Here is a 16,530-nt window from a genome sequence, read left to right on the forward strand (position 1 = left end):
ATCTTGATGAATGCCCTCTGCTCCTATATTTCATGTCTTCTGGCACAGCCTCTGAATAGAAAGACAATCCTTTTGAACAGAGATGAGGAGGAATTTCTTTAGCCAGTGGGTGGTGAATTTGTGGAATTCATTGTCACAGATGGCAGTGGAGGCCAAGCCATTGGGTATATTTAAAGTAGAGGTTGATAAATTCTTGATTAGTCAGGGTGTCAAAGGTTATGGGGAGAAGTCAGGAGAATGGGATTGAGAGGGAAAATAAATCAGCCATGATGGAATGGCGGAGCAGACTTGATGGGCCGAATGGGCTAATTTTGCTCCTATATTTTATGGTTTTGTAACTCATTAGGTACCCATCTAGGCTCCATTGCAATGCCTTGGAGAAGAGAAAATGGATAATCTCAGATCTCCAAAGAGCTCCACAATGAATGGAGCTCTGTCATTGTGTGTTGAAGTGACATTTTCACATTGTTCATTTATTATGTCCTATAACAGGTTTAAATGACTGTTAGATCACCCAACTATCCAATACAAACACTCTCAGAAAGCTTACATCATCACTGCCTGGTTTTATGACACACCATGTCGTGTGACATAGGTGATCACAGTCTTTCCATGACCATGATTGTTCTTGGCAGAGTTAGAGTCAGAGAGTCATAGAGAAGTGAGGCACATAAACAGGCCCTTTGGCCCATCAAGTCTGTGCTGAACAATTTAAACTGCCGAGTTGCATCCACCTGCACCGGGACCATACCTCTCCATAACCCTCCCATCCATCTACCTATCTAAACTCTCTTGTATGTTAAAATTGAGCTTGCATGCACCACCTGTGCTGATAGTTCATTGTGCACTCTCATGACCCTCTGAGTTAAGAAGTTTCCCTTGGTGTTCCCCTTAAACTTTTCACTTTTCATCCTTTACCCTTAACCCAATGCCTCTAGTTGTAGTTCCACCCAACCTCAGTGGAAAAAGCCTGCATGCATTTCCCCTATGTATATGCTTCGTAACTTTGCATACCTCCATGAAATTCCAGTACAGATTGCCCTTCATGTTCCTGCTTGTTGCCTGCAATCTACGACAACAGCTATTTCTAGTCTTCACCCTTGCCTCCCTCGCCTTGCTCCATCTCATTACTACCAGGTATAGGAGCCTGAACACCCACACTCAATGCTTTAAGAACAGCTTCTTTCCCTTCATGGATCTCTGGTCCATGAACACTACCTTGCTATTCCTCTTTTTCACTGTTTCCTTATCGTTTGGAATCTGTGGTAATTTGCACAGTGCTGTATATTATGTCTTTCTAGTTACCAACTAACACTTAATACTGCTGAGCTAATACAAAGCCAAGTACTCTTATTTCTGTTTCCCAACCACCTTCCTATTTTAACCAATACACAGTATTGTGCAAAAGTCTTCGGCACCCTAACTATGTATATGTGCTTACGACGTTTGCACAGTGCCGTATTTCAGTGGTTAATGTACAGTACTGTGCAAAAGTCTGAGGCACATATGTATAGCTACGGTGTCTAAGACTTTTGCATAGCACTGTAGTAATTTTATGTATTGTACTGTACTGTTGCCACACAAAAAAACAAATTTCATGACATATGTGAGTGATGATAAACCTGATTCTGATATGGGTCTCTATTGTGGACTGAGAGTGGGAAGGGAGCAGGGAGAGGGGAATCATGGTTGGGAAAAGGGGAAGGGAGAGGGAGAGGGGAGGGAGCAGGAAGCACCAGAGAGATGTTCTGTAATGATCAATAAACCAATTGTTGGAATCAAAATCACCTTGCCTTGTGTCTCATGGATGGGTGTGTCTGTATCCACATTGCCAGCCCCCTGCGCGCCCTCCCACTCCCAGCATTCCTTTTCTGCCACCTGTCCCGCACCTGTGGCACTTCACCCTTGCCGTTACCAACAACCTTTACTCCCGCCAGATTTATAGGTTCGCTCTCCGTTCCACGTTGACAAATACTGTACTGTGCAAAAGTCTTAGGCACCCTCACGAGATATATATCACTGTGTATTTCGATGAACATGTGATTAAGTAAATTAATCTGAATTGGAAATACCCAAGTAATTGCGTTTACAACCAGCAAGTTGCACGTCAGTAATAAACTGCTGCTGATTTGGCCACGGTGATGTCAGGCCAGCTATTGCCGTCGCGGTGACGTCAGGCCAGCTACTGCGGTCGCGGTGACGTCAGGCCAGCTATTGACGTCACGGTGACGACAGGCCAGCTATTGCCGTCGCGGTGACGTCAGGCCAGCTACTGCGGTCGCGGTGACGTCAGGCCAGCTACTGCGGTCGCGGTGACGTCAGGCCAGCTATTGACGTCACGGTGACGACAGGCCAGCTACTGCGGTCGCAGTGACGACAGGCCAGCTTTTGCCATCATGGTGACGTCAGGCCAGCTTTTGCCATCACGGTGACGTCAGGTTTTTACCGTCATGGTGACGACAGGCCAGCTATTGTGAGCTTGTGTTGGAGATGACTCTGCACCAACCTCTGTGGTCATTGTTTTTCCCTCAACTTTTATGCATTAACACAAGGATTGTTCGGACGGCAGGATCAGAATGTGAGGAATTCAAAATTCAAAGTAAATTTATTATTAAAGTAAGCACAAAATAATCTGCAGATGCTGGGGTCAAAGCAACACTCTCAACACGCTGGAGGAACTCAGCAGGTCAGGTAGCATCCGTGGAAAAGATCGGTCGACGTTTTGGGCCAGAACCCTTTGTCAGGTCCTCCAGCGTGTTGTGAGTGTTATTATTAAAGTACATATATTACCATATACAGTCCTGAATCAATGAAAGACCGCACCAGCTTGGGCATTCAACCGATGTGCAGAAGACAGCAAACTGTGCAAATACAGTAAGGAACAAGAAAAAATGATAATAAATATATAGGCAATACTTATCAAGAACAAGAAATGAGGAGTCCTTGAAAGTGAGTCCATAGGTTGTGGGAATGCAAGAATGCAACATTGAGGCTCTATAAGGCACTGGTGAGGCCTCACTTGGAGCATTCTGAGCAGGTTTGGGCCCCTTATCTAAGAAAGGATGTGCAGATATTGGAGAGGGTTCAGAGGAGGTTCACAAAAATGATTCTGGGATTGAAGGGCTTATCATATGAGGAGCGTTTGATAGCTCTGGGCCTGTACTCACTGGAATTCAGAAGAATGAAGGGTGACCTTGTTGAAACCTATGGAATACTGAAAGACCTCGATAGAGTGGATGTGGAGAGGATGTTTCCTGTGGTGGGAGAGTCTAAGGTCAGAGGACACAGCCTCAGAATAGGGGGACATCCTTTTTAGAATGGAGATGAGGAGGAATTTCTTTAGCTAGAGAGTGGTGAATTTGTGGAATTCATTGCCACAAGTGGCTGTGGAGTCGAAGTCATTGGGTATATTTCAGGCAGAGGTCGATAGATTCTTGATTAGTCGGGGCATGAAGGGATGCAGGGAGAAGGCAGGAGATTGGGGTGAGAGGAAAAATGGATCGGCCATGATAAAATGGCGGAGCAGACTTGATGGGCCGAATGGCCTAATTCTGCTCCTATATCTTATGGTCTTCAGTGATGGGGCAAGTGAAAGTTAAATGCAGTTTATTCCTGTTGTTTCAGGAGCCTGATGGTTGAGAGCTAATCACTGTTTCTAACCTGTGGTGTGAGTCGTGAAGCTCCTGTACCACCTTCCTGATGGCAGCAGCAAGAAAAGAGCATGATCTGGGTGGTGGGGATTCCTGATCATTGAAGCTGCTTTCCTGTGACAGTGTTTCATGCAGATGTGCTCAGTGGTGGGGAAGGCTTCACCCATGATGGACTAATATAGACTCCACCCAAGTGTTGGCGGTTCTTCCTTCCACCCTCGACATGCTTGTCATTCCCTGTTTTCTGCAGATCCTCAATAGTTTCCTGGCATGCTCTGACTTGTCATCTGTAAGCCTTAAACGTTCTAGTGCCTTTCCATATATGTGTCCTACAATCACTTGGGTTCATGTTGAAAAGCAAAAATCAAAAATATAGATGTTCTGTATTGAAACTAAAGTTAGAAAATGCTGGGGATACTCCTTAGGCTAGGGGTCGTCAACCCGTCGATCGCGATCGACTGGTCGATCTTTGAGACTTTCCCAGTAGATCCCGAAGAAAAATCAAAAATAAATACGCAAATACTGTTGTAATGTGAGCATTGTAAAAGTAATACTAATTAGGGTAATGGTAATATAGCAATATTTTCGCTAAAAAGCTATAAAGAGAGATTGTTTCCGGGTTGCGGGGGTTTAGTTCCGTTCTTTCTGCCCTGTGCGCATGTGTGTAGCTCCCCCGCCCTGTACCGCGTTTTCAGCGTAGCCTCTGCTGCATCAAAGTGACCAATCAGATTAGATGAGAGTACAGACTGTCGCAAACATCAATATACGGCAGTGTCCCCAACCTCCGGGCCACGAAGCATGCAGTGGTACAGCGGTAGTCAGGATGCACACAGCAGATTTTTAAGAAAAAAAGCTGAAATAAACAAGCTAATTAATTAGGTGCTGCCTAGCAAGTAAATGTCGGCTCAGATCAGAGGTGATGCAATCGCTCGTGATATCCTGATAGCATAGCGGAGGCTCCACGAAGAAGGCGAAAACATACATATTCCATCCAGAATGGGAAGAGGAATTTCTATTTACCTTGGTGAAAGACAAGTGTGTATGTATGTTGTGCCACCAAACATAGAAACATAGAAAATAGGTGCAGGAGTAGGCCATTCGGCCCTTCGAGCTTGCACCGCCATTCAGTATGATCATGGCTGATCATCCAACTCAGAACCCTGCACCAACCTTCCCTCCATACCCCCTGATCCCTTTAGCCACAAGGGCCATATCTAACTCCCTCTTAAATATAGCCAATGAACTGGCCTCAACTGTTTCCTGTGGCAGAGAATTCCACAGATTCACCACTCTCTGTGTGAAGAAATTTTTCCTAATCTCGGTCCTAAAAGGCTTCCCCTTTATCCTCAAACTGTGACCCCTCGTTCTGGACTTCCCCAATATCGGGAACAATCTTCCTGCATCTAACCTGTCCAATCCCTTTAGGATTTTATACGTTTCAATAAGATCCGCCCTCAATCTTCTAAATTCCAACGAGTATAAGCCTAGTTCATCCAGTCTTTCATCATATGAAAGTCCTGCCATCCCAGGAATCAATCTGGTGAACCTTCTTTGTACTCCCTCTATGGCAAAGATGTCTTTCCTCAGATTAGGGGACCAAAACTGCACACAATACTCCAGGTGTGGTCTTACCAAGGCCTTGTACAACTGCAGTAGTACCTCCCTGCTCTTGTACTCGAATCCTCTCGCTATAAATCCCAGCATACCATTCGCCTTTTTCACCGCCTGCTGTACCTGCATGCCCACTTTCAATGACTGGTGTATAATGACACCCAGGTCTCGTTGCACCTCCCCTTTTCCCAATCAGCCACCATTCAGATAATAATCTGTTTTCCAAACACAAGCACTGACTAAAAGAGGGAATCTGGAGCGGCACCGCAACACCAACCACCAGAAATTTAAAGACACCTACCTCCCAAAGAGCACAATTCGTGCTTGGAAAGTTGAGCTGAAATCGGGGTTGAAGGCCCAGCAATCATTTTCCACAAAATGTGCTGCTCAAAATAAGGCTGCTATTGAAGCATAATTTCGTGTAAGTCACCTTTTGGCTAAACACAAGAAGCCTTTTACAGATGGCGATTTATTCAAGGAAGCAATGGTCATTACCGCAGAGACTGTTTTAATGACTTTAAAAACAAAAACGGCATCACAACTGCAATACATAATATACCGCTTGGCCCTGCAACAGTGACAAAGAGGGTAGAGTCATTGTCCGAGGACGTGAATATTTTTTCACTACAGTTCGATGAATCCCTGGATGTAATGCAAACAGCTCAGCATGTTGTATTTGTCAGAATGGCTTTCCAGGATTCTACAACAAAGGAGGACTTCCTCACTCTTTTGCAATTAAAGGAAAGAATGAAAGGTGAGGATATTTACAATGAGTTTTAAAAAAAATATGTCCGTGAAAGTGACATCCCCATTCATAAACTGGTGGCAATTACTACTGATGGGGCCGAACAATGCGCAGTGTGCGTGTTGGTTTTATAGCACTAAAAGTCAGTGCCTACTTCGGGTCAAGTTATCTATGTGAAATTGCATTTTCACAGATGAAAATTATTAAATCTAAGTACAGGGGCTGACTTACTGACAGACACCTCACTAGGGTGGCCAACTTTCTCACTCCCAAATAACGGACAAAAGCAGCAGTCAAATCCCGGGACATTTGTGTTTACCCCGAGAAAGACTACCATGACTATGAAGCCTTGTGCGGGTACCTATGTGCGCATGCGTGCTGGTTTTTTAACCCCACGAATCGGTTTTGGCTTAATCTTCATTATTTCTACTTTATATAGGCTGTGTATTTATCATCTCATTCCTGCTTTTACTATATGTTAGTGTTATTTTAGGTTTTATGTGTTATTTGGTATGATTTGGTAGGATATTTTTTTGGGTCTGGGAACGCTCAAAATTTTTTTCCATATAAATTAATGGTAATTGCTTCTTCGGCGTAAAGCATTTCCGCACGAAGGGTTTCATAGGAACGCTCTACCTTAGAGGGGGGATTACGGGACAGTTGGCAACCCTACACCTCACAGACTGTCTCAGACTGGCTGTCTGTAGTTATGAGCCAAATTTCAGGGAACTAGCAGAAAGTATTCAGCCCCAGTCATCACACTGAGTGCAACAGTCAATTTTTATTCATTTATTTTTCATGTTGAAATAAAATTAAATAATGAAACTTTAGAATTAAAGGTGTGAAGTATTGTAATATTCTTAAAGAAAGACAGCTATGGCCTGTTTGATATGCTAGTTACAGTGTTTTCTTGTTTGAATTAATTTGAAAGTTTGACGAAAGTATTTTGTGTAATTCAAATACAATTCACCCAAATAAAAGGCCTCAAATTGGAAGTACAATCTGAGTTGTTTTTTCTCTAAACGATTTAGTAGGTAGATCTTGCCTTTCACTGAGGTCGAGGTAGGGGATCTTGGGCTTAAAAACGTTGGTGACCACTACCTTAGGCCAAAAGACCCCAACCAGTAACCAAGGGGTCCGTGGGCTCCAGGTTGGGGATCGCTGCCTCGGAACATAGACCAATACAGCAGAGGAACAGACCCTTTGGCCCACAATGTTGTGCTGTACCACTTCACATTTGTAATCAAATGACAACCTAAATTAATCTCTTCTGCCTACACAGCGTCCATATCCTTCCATTTTCCTCACATTCATGTGCCTATGCAAACGTCTCTTAAATGTCCAGAGTTTATCTGCCTTGACCACCACCCCAGGTAGCGCATTCCTTTATCAGAACTGTCTGATGAAATGTTATGGACCTGAAGTGTTGAGGATCTCGGCTAGAAATATCGACTGCTTCTCTTCCTGACCTGGTGAGTTGCTCCAGCACTCAGAGTACAGAGAAAATTTAAAAGAGTGTTGCCAGGTGTGGAGGACCTGAGTTAGGAGGAAAGATTGAATAGGTTACGACTATTCCATGGAACACAGAAGACTGAGAGGAGATTTGATAGAGGGATGCAAAATTATGAGAAGTGTAGATGAGGTAAATGCAAACAGGGTTTTTCCACTGAGGTGGTGTGGGACTACAACTAGAGGTTATGGGTTAAGGGTGAAAGGTGAAAAGGATAAGGGGAACATGAGGGGAAACCTCTTCAGTCAGAGGGTGGTGAGAGTGTGTAATGAGCTGCCAGCACAAGTGGTGCATGCAAGCTCGATTTCAAGATTTAAGAGAAGTTTGGATACGTACATGGATGGCAGGGGTATGGAGGGTTATGGTCCATGTGCAGGTCGATGGGAGTAGGCAGTATAAATGGTTCGGCAGGGACCAGAAGGGCCGATGGGCCTGTTTCTGTGCTGTAATTTTCTATGACTTTGTGTGTGTTGCTTAAGATTTCCAGCATTTGCAGAATCTCACCGGTCTATAATTCCCCAGTTTCTCTCTCCCTTTTTTAAAAAGTGGGGTTACATTAGCCACCCTCCAATCCTCAGGAACTAATCCAGAATCTGAAGAGTTTTGAAAAATTATCATTAATGCATCCACTATTTCTTGGGCTACTTCCTTAGGCACTCTGGGATGCAGACCATCTGGCCCTGGGGATTTATCTGCCTTCAATCCCTTCAATTTACCTTACACCACTTCCCTACTAACATGTATTTCCTTCAGTTCCTTCAGTTCCTCCATCTCACTAGACCCTCGGTCCCCTACTATTTCTGGAAGATTACTTATGTCCTCCTTAGTGAAGACAGAACCAAAGTAGTTATTCAGTTGGTCAGCCATGTCCTTGTTCCCCATAATCAATTCACCTGTTTCTGTCTGTAGGGGACCTACATTTGTCTTAACCAATCTTTTTCTTTTCACATATCTATAAAAGCTTTTACAGTCAGTTTTTATGTTCCCTGCCAGCTTTCTCTCATAATCTTTTTTCCCTTTCCTAATTAAGCCCTTTGTCCTCCTCTGCTGGACTCTGAATTTCTCCCAGTCCTCAGGTGTGCCGCTTTTTCTGGCTAATTTGTATGTTTCTTCTTTGGAATTGATACTATCCCTAATTTCCCTCATCAGCCACGGGTCCACTACCTTCCCTGGTTTATTCTTTTGCCAAACTGGGATGAACAATTGTTGTAGTCCATCCATGCGATCTTTAAATGCTTGCCATTGCATATCCACCGTCAACCCTTTAAGTATCATTTGCCAGTCTATCTTAGCTAATTCACGTGTCATACCTTCAAAGTTACCCTTCTTTAAGTTCAGAACCTTTGTTTCTGAATTAACTATATCACTCTCCATCTTAATGAAGAATTCCCCCATATTATGGTCACTCTTACCCAAGGGGCCTCGCACAACAAGATTGCTAACTAACCCTTCCTCATTGCTCAATACCCAGTCCAGAATGGCCTGCTCTCTAGTTGGTTCCTCGACATGTTGGTTCAGAAAACTATCCCGCATACATTCCAAGAAATCCTCATCCTCAGCACCCTTACCAATTTGACATCGAGGAGCAGATAGAGAGACCGATTCTGGAAAGGTGTAATAACAACAGGGTTGTCATGGTGGGAGAATTTAATTTCCCAAATATCGATTGGCATGTCCCTAGAGCGAGGGGTTTAGATGGGTGGAGGTTGTTAGATGTGTTCAGGAAGGTTTCCTGACACAATATGTAGATAAGCCTACAAGAGGAGAGGCTGTACTTGATCTGGTATTGGGAAATGAACCTGGTCAGATGTCAGGTTTCTCAGTTGGAGAATATTTTGGAGATAGTGATCATAATTCTACGTTTGTATCTCCTTTACCATAGCATTGGAGAGGGATAGGAACAGACTAGTTAGGAAAGTGTTTAATTGGAATAAGGGGAGATGTGAAGCTATCAGGCAGAAACTTGGAAGTATAAATTGGGAACAGATGTTCTCAGGGAAATATATGGCAGAAACGTGGCAAATGTTCAGAGGATATTTGCGTGGCGTTCTGCATAGGTACGTTCCAATGAGACAGGGAAAAGGATGGTAGGGTACAGGAACCGTGGTGTACAAAGGCTGTTAAAAATCTAGTCAAGAAGAAAAGTTCAAAAAAGTAGGTAATGATAGAGGTCTAGAAGATTATAAGGCTAGCAGGAAGGAGCTTAAGAATGAAACTAGGAGAGCCAGAAGGAGCCATGAGAAGGCCTTGGTGGACAGGATTAAGGAAAACCCCAAGGCATTCTACAAATAAGGTGAAAATAAATCCCAAGGGTTTCTACCGTCATATTAATAGCAAAAGGATAGTGAGGGATAAAATTGGTCCCTTAGAGAATCAGAGTGGACAGCTATGTGTGGAGCCAAAAGAGATGTGGGAGATTCTGAACAATTCATTTTCTTCGGGATTCACTAAGGAGAAGGATATTGAATTGGGTAAGATAAGGGAAACAGGTATGGAAGTTATGGAAACTATGATGATTAAAGAAGAGGAAGTACTGGAGCTTTTAAGGAATATAAAAGTGGATAAGTCTCCGGGTCCTGACAGGACATTCCCTAGGACCTTGCGGGAAGTTAGTGTGGAAATAGCAGGGACTCTGACAGAAATATTTCAAATGTCATTAGAAATGGGCATGGTGCCGGAGGATTGGCGTATTGCTCATGTTGTACCATTGTTTAAAAAGGGTTCTAAGAGTAAACCTAGCAATTATCGGCCTGTGAGTTTGACGTCAGTGATGGGTAAATTGATGGAAAGTATTCTTAGGGGTGGTATATGTAATTATCACATTTTAGTGCGCATGCGCCGGTTGTGCATGCAGCCTGGTACAGCCGTTCCGATCTATTCTTACTTTCTTCTTCTTTCTTTTTAATTTGTTATTTTTTTTCTCACGGTAACACATCAAAGCCGCACCCTCTCTAACATGCTGGTAGAGAGAGTTTTATTTGGGTTTTCTTTAGCGCTGGAAATGGCTACATCCCGACACGCGGGACAGAAGCAAGGTCACATTGTGTATTCCACGGACCAGCAAACACCGGCCGGCTTAGCGAACGGAGCGGCAGACACCCCTGCTGAAATCTGGAGGAAAACACACAGAGGGGGATCACAAAGCCGAGGAATGAGGACCGGGTCGAGACAACAGAGACTTTTGGAGAAGAGGAGTTCGGTGGGTAATACCGTTCCGGCTGACCGGAAGTGCACTGAGAGCGGTAAGCGTAAAGGAATTCGGTGCTTACTGTTCTGGCTAACAACGGATGGTGCAATCTGGGGTATATTACGATTGAGGAACGTGTTTGCAGACTGGATATTGAACTTTTCACTGTTGGACTTCGGCCACATTCCACCATGATACAACACTTGGCGGCACGGGAGGTCGTTCCTGCCTGTGGCCGTCGAACGTGCAGCTCCTCCCGTGGAGGGTCAGACACCCTGAGCCAATAGACTGGTCCTGGACTTATTTTCCATCTGGCATAGTTTGAATTTTGGTGTTTGATTGTTGGGTTTTTTTGTATTGCCATATTTACGCTCTATTCTTGGTTGGTGCGGCTGTAGCGAAACTAAATTTCCCTCGGGATTAATAAAGTATATCTATCTATCTGGATAGACAGGGTCTAATTAGGAACAGCCAACATGGATTTGTGCGTGGAAGGTCATGTTTGACAAATCTTATTGAAATTTTTGAAGAGGTTACTAGGAAAGTTGATGAGGGTAAAGTGGTGGATGTTGTGTATATGGACTTGAGTAAGGCCTTTGACAAGGTCCCACACGGAAGGTTGGTTAGGAAGGTTCAATAGTTAGGTATTAATTTTGAAGTAATAAAATGGATTCAGCAGTGGCTGGGTGGGAGACGCCAGAGAGTAGTGGTGTGTCAGATTGGAGGTCGGTGACTAATGGTGTGCCTCAGGGATCTGTACTGGGTCTAATGTTATTTGTCATATACATTAATGATCTGGATAATGGGGTGATAAATTGGATGAGTAAGTATGCAGATGATACTAAGATAGGTCGAGTTGTGGATAATGAAGTGGGTTTTCAAAGCTTGCAGAGAGATTTAGGCCGGTTAGAGGAGTGGGCTGAAAGATGGCAGATGGAGATGTGAGGTGCTACATTTTGGTAGGTCTAATCAAAATAGGCCATACATGGTAAATGGTAGGGCATTGAAGAATGCAGTAGAACAGAAGGATCTAGGAATAATGGTGCATAGTTCCCTGAAGGTGGAACCTCATGTGGATAGGGTAGTGAAGAAAGCTTTTGTTATGCTGGCCTTTATAAATCAGAGCATTGAGTATAGGAGTTAGGATGTGATGTTGAAATTGTACAAGGCATTGGTGAGGCCAAATTTGGAGTATTGTTTACAGTTCTGGTCACCGAATTATCGAAAAGATGTCAATAAAATTGAGTACAGAGGAGATTTACTAAAATGTTACCTGGGTTTCATCTCCTTAGTTACAGAGAAAGGTTGAACAAGTTAGGTCTTTATTCTTTGGAGCGTAGGAGGTTGAGGGGGGACTTGATAGAGGTATTTAAAATTATGAGGGGGTAGATAGGGTTGACGTGGATAGGCTTTTTCCATTGAGAGTGGGGGAGATTCAAACAAGAGGTCATGAGTTGAGAGTTAAAGGGCAAAAGTTTAGGGGTAACATGAGGGGGAACTTCTTTACTCAGAGAGTGGTAGCTGTGTGGAACGAGCTTCCAGCAGAAGTGGTTGAGGCAGGTTTGATGTTGTCGTTTAAAATTAAATTGGATAGAAATGTGGACAGGAAAGGAATGGAGGGTTATGGGCTGAGTGCAGGTCGGTGGGACTAGGTGAGAGTAAGAGTTCGGCACGGACTAGAAGGGCTGAGATGGCCTGTTTCTGTGCTGTAATTGTTAAATATGTGAAGAGCAAGAGGATAAGACGGAGAGTATACGACCAATCAAGTGCGAGAGAGGAAAAGTGTGTATGGAACCGGAGGGGATAGCAGAAGTACTTAATGAATACTTTGCTTCAGTATTCACTACAGAAAAGGATCTTGGCGATTGTAGAGTTGACCTACAGCAGACTGAAAAGCTTGAGCATATAGACATTAAGAAAGAGGCTGTGCTGGAGCTTTTGGAAAACATCAAGTTGGATAAGTCACCGGGACCGGATGAGATATTCCCCTGGTTACTGTGGGAGGTGAGGGAGGAGATTGCTGATCCTCTGGCAATGATGTTTGTATCATCAATGAGGACAGGGGGGTTCCGGAGGATTGGAGGGTTGCAGATGTTGTTCCCTTATTCAAGAAAGGGAGTAGTGATAGCCCAGGAAATTATAGACCAGTGAGTCTTATTTCAATGGTTGGTAAGTTGATGGAGAAGATCCTGAGAGACAGGATTTATGAACATTTGGAGAGGCATAATATGATTAGGAATACAGGTTTCCCCTGCCATCCGAAGGTAGAGCGTTCCTATGAAACGGTTCGTAAGCTGGAATGTCGTAAAGCGAAGAAGCAATTACCGTTTATTTATATGGAAAAAATTAGTGAGCGTTCGCAGACCCAAAAAGTAACCTACCAAATCATGCCAAATAACACATAAAACCTAAAATAACGGTAACATATAGTAAAAGCAGGAATGATATGATAAATACACAGCCTATATAAAGTAGAAATATTTTTCTACAATCATTGCTGCACTGCCCACCGTAGCGAAAATCTCACGCTTGCGCTTTCGGCAGAAATACGGCACAAGCGCTCTTGGTAGAAACACTCTCTCCAGTAACCTTTAAGCTATGAACTGTCAAATCATACCAAATAACACATAAAAATACACAGCCTATATAAAGTAGAAATAATGTATGTACAGTATAGTATCACTTACCGGAATCAGGAAGACAGCACCGAGCACACTGATGATGGTGTATTAGGCTAAGTTGTCGGAGGTTGGGGTGGTGCAGTAGTCCCCAACCTCCAGGCCGTTAACCGATACCGATCTGCGAAGCATGCAGTGGTGCAGCGGTAGCCGGGACTCACCCAGCACATCTTGAAGAAAAAAGCCGAAATAAACGAGCTAATTAATTAGGTGCCACCCAGCACGTAAATGTCGGCCCAGATCAGAGGCGACGCAATCGGCAATTGCCTCTGATCTGGGCCAACGTTTACGTGCTGGGCAGCACCTAATTAATCAGCTTGATTATTTTGGCTTTTTTCTTAAAGATGTGTTGGGTGCGTCCCAGCTACTGCTGCATTTTCCGCGGTAATATATCGGTCCGCGGCCCGGGGGTTGGGGTGGTGGGACACTGGGGTGTCATCTCATCGTTGTCTGTTTCCATCAGGGCAGGCAGGTCATCTTCTATGTCTGCCTGCCTCGATGTCGAAGGTCGAGGTTCGTCGTCTGCTGTGGCTGATGTGGAAGGCTTGAATAACGACAGTATGCTTGACTGCTTAGCCTCGCGCATTTTTCTATCATATAGTTCTTTGTAAGCACTCAAACCATCTTGCAAATATGCCCTAAACCTACGTACCCTTTCAAAATTAAAGTCGTACTTTTCTGCAATCATTGCAGCGAAAATCTCATGTAGTTGCTTCACGTTCAGTTCCTGGATGATTTCACTTTCGGTCCGTTTGCTACTGCATTTGGTTTCGATTGTTATCCTTTCCTTTTCCAATTGCATCAGCTCTTCATCTATCATTTCTTTATCTATCAGTTCTTAGTCATGGGATGCCAAAACCTCTTCAACATCATCTTCGTCAGCTTCCACAAGCCAAACTCACTTTGTCCTTACTTCGTTCACCACGATCGACACGCTTAATTATGTCTAGTTTTACGCTAAGTGTAACACCCTTACGAGCTCTTTTATGCTTTTCCAATACCTTAGAACTCATCTTGCTAACTGCTGCTCACAGGCATGTATTTAAGCAATGCTGGCTAGAATGCAGTTCTGGGGGAGGAGCTTGGCTGCTCGGGGCGCGCGCTGCCTTTTATCACGTGCTGCTTTTTTCACGCGCTGCCTTTTTTCATAACAGTGAAAACACCTTCTGTTAGTGAAAATAGGTAACTAATGTAGGTCTTTCTTAACAGCGAGGTTTTGTAAAGCGAACGTTCGAAAAGCGGGGTCACCTGTAGTGTTCACCGGTTCAATGTCCATTCAGAAATTGGAAAGGGAAGGAGCTGTTCCTGAATGGTTGAGTGTGTGTCTTCAGGCTTCTGTACCTCCTTCCTGGGTGATGTGGGTCCTTTTTGAGGCAGTGCTCCTTGAAGATGTCCTGGTTACTACATAGGCTGGTACCCATGATGGAGCTGACTAAGTGTACCAGAATGGTAAAAGGCACAGATCGAGTGGATATCCAGAAACATTTTCCCAGGGTGGAAATGACTAATATCAGGGCGCATAATTTTAAGCTGATTGGGGAAAAGCATGGCTGGAGGGAGTGGCAGATGTCAGCTCAGCTCATCGAGGAGAAGGAAAACTCTGATCTCAAACCTCCTGTGCATTGTGGCTATACTCCGTCATGGAGAAGGCTTTGGGAGTAAGCGCCGAGGGAAAAATCTGAAGCTGGAGTCTCTAAGGCAGTCTTACATTGACTTCAATGTTGACCGGCAACTCCTACGACGCTGCCTCTGCCAAACTGTATTGGTTTCTGCCGTAACTTTGGGTTCATCAGATGTGTGTGTATGGGGGGGGGGTGCTGCTACATGGGCAACAGCTTGCTCACCATCTTGAACTGCCCTGGCTTGCGTATCCAGATAGCCAGGTTGCAATATCCATGGTCGACCCTGATCAATAGAGGCATCAAACTCATAACCACGGCAATATTGCCATCACCCTATCACCCCTTCTCTTCATCTTTGAACTACAGAAATTACCACTTTCCCTGTTTGGATAAATGGTCTTCCAGCTGAAATGTTAATTTGGTTTGTGCTTCCACAGACACTGCATTACCTGCTGAGTGAGTGTTTCTGGCACTTTCTGCATTTACTTAATGTGCCACTTTCTCTTTCATGTATTCAAATGAGTCAGGAACAGCTTCTTCCCCTCTGCCATCTGATTTCCAAATGGACACTGAACCCATGAACTACACTACCTCACTGCCTCTTTACTTCCTGGTTTTTTGCTCTTTTTTGTTGTTCATTCATTAAGTCGAGTCTGACTGTTTGTGACCTCATAGGGTTTTCATGCCAACATATGGAACTAGATTACCAGGTCTTTCTTCCACGCAGTTACTGCTGCTGCCCAGGTTGGGACCTGGCTGGATTTGAACTCACGACCATCTGCCTTGAAGTCCAGTGCTGATGCCACTACATCACCAGCCAGCCCAATTTTTTGTACTACTTATTTAATTAACTATTTATTTAAAAAAAAAATACACACACACACTGATGCATTTTGGAAACAAGTCCTGTGGACTGGTGAAGTTAAAATAGAACTTTTTGGCCGCAATGAGCAAAGGTATGTTTGGAGAAAAAAGGGTGCAGCATTTCATGAAAAGAACCCCTCTCCAACTATTAAGCGGGGGGGGGGGTGGATCGATCATGCTTTGGGCTTGTGTTGCAGGCAGTGGCATGGGGAACATTTACTGGTAGAAGGAAGAATGAATTCAATTAAATACCAGCAAATTCTGGAAACAAACATCACACCGTTGTAAAAAAAAAAGCCGAAGATGAAAAGAGGATGGCTTCTACAACAGGATAATGATCCTAAACACACCGCAAAATTCTCAATGAACTACCTCAAGAGGCGCAAGCTGAAGGTTTTGCCATGGCCCTCACAGTCCCCTGACCAAAACATCATCGAGAATCTGTGGGTAGACCTCAAAAGAACAGTGCATGCAAGATGGCCCAAGAATCTCACAGAACTAGAAGCCTTTTGCAAGGAAGAATGGGCAAAAATTCCCTAAACAAGAATTGAAAGACTCTTAGCTGGCTACAAAAAGCGTTTACAAGCTGTGATACTTGCCAGAGGGGGTGTTACTAAGTACTGATCATGCAGGGTGCCCAAACTTTTGCCTCTGGCCCTTTTC

At 44.0% G+C, this 16,530-nt stretch overlaps 1 protein-coding gene across 6 annotated transcripts in view; it reads left to right on the top strand.

The window, feature by feature from the left end:
* Positions 1-16,530, top strand: part of hic2 (hypermethylated in cancer 2) — a 322,552-nt gene that overhangs the window by 32,457 nt on the left and 273,565 nt on the right. The window contains exon 2 of one of the 6 annotated variants that reach the window (XR_010021243.1): positions 3,625-4,903. The exons of the other annotated variants lie outside the window; for them this stretch is intronic. The gene's annotated coding sequence lies outside the window, so the exon portion shown is untranslated. Of the gene's footprint in view, positions 1-3,624; positions 4,904-16,530 lie in introns of those variants that run through there. 6 annotated transcript variants of the gene reach the window in all.

Source organism: Mobula hypostoma, chromosome 21 (genome assembly GCF_963921235.1).
Source record: "Mobula hypostoma chromosome 21, sMobHyp1.1, whole genome shotgun sequence".
Lineage (NCBI taxonomy): Eukaryota > Metazoa > Chordata > Chondrichthyes > Myliobatiformes > Myliobatidae > Mobula > Mobula hypostoma.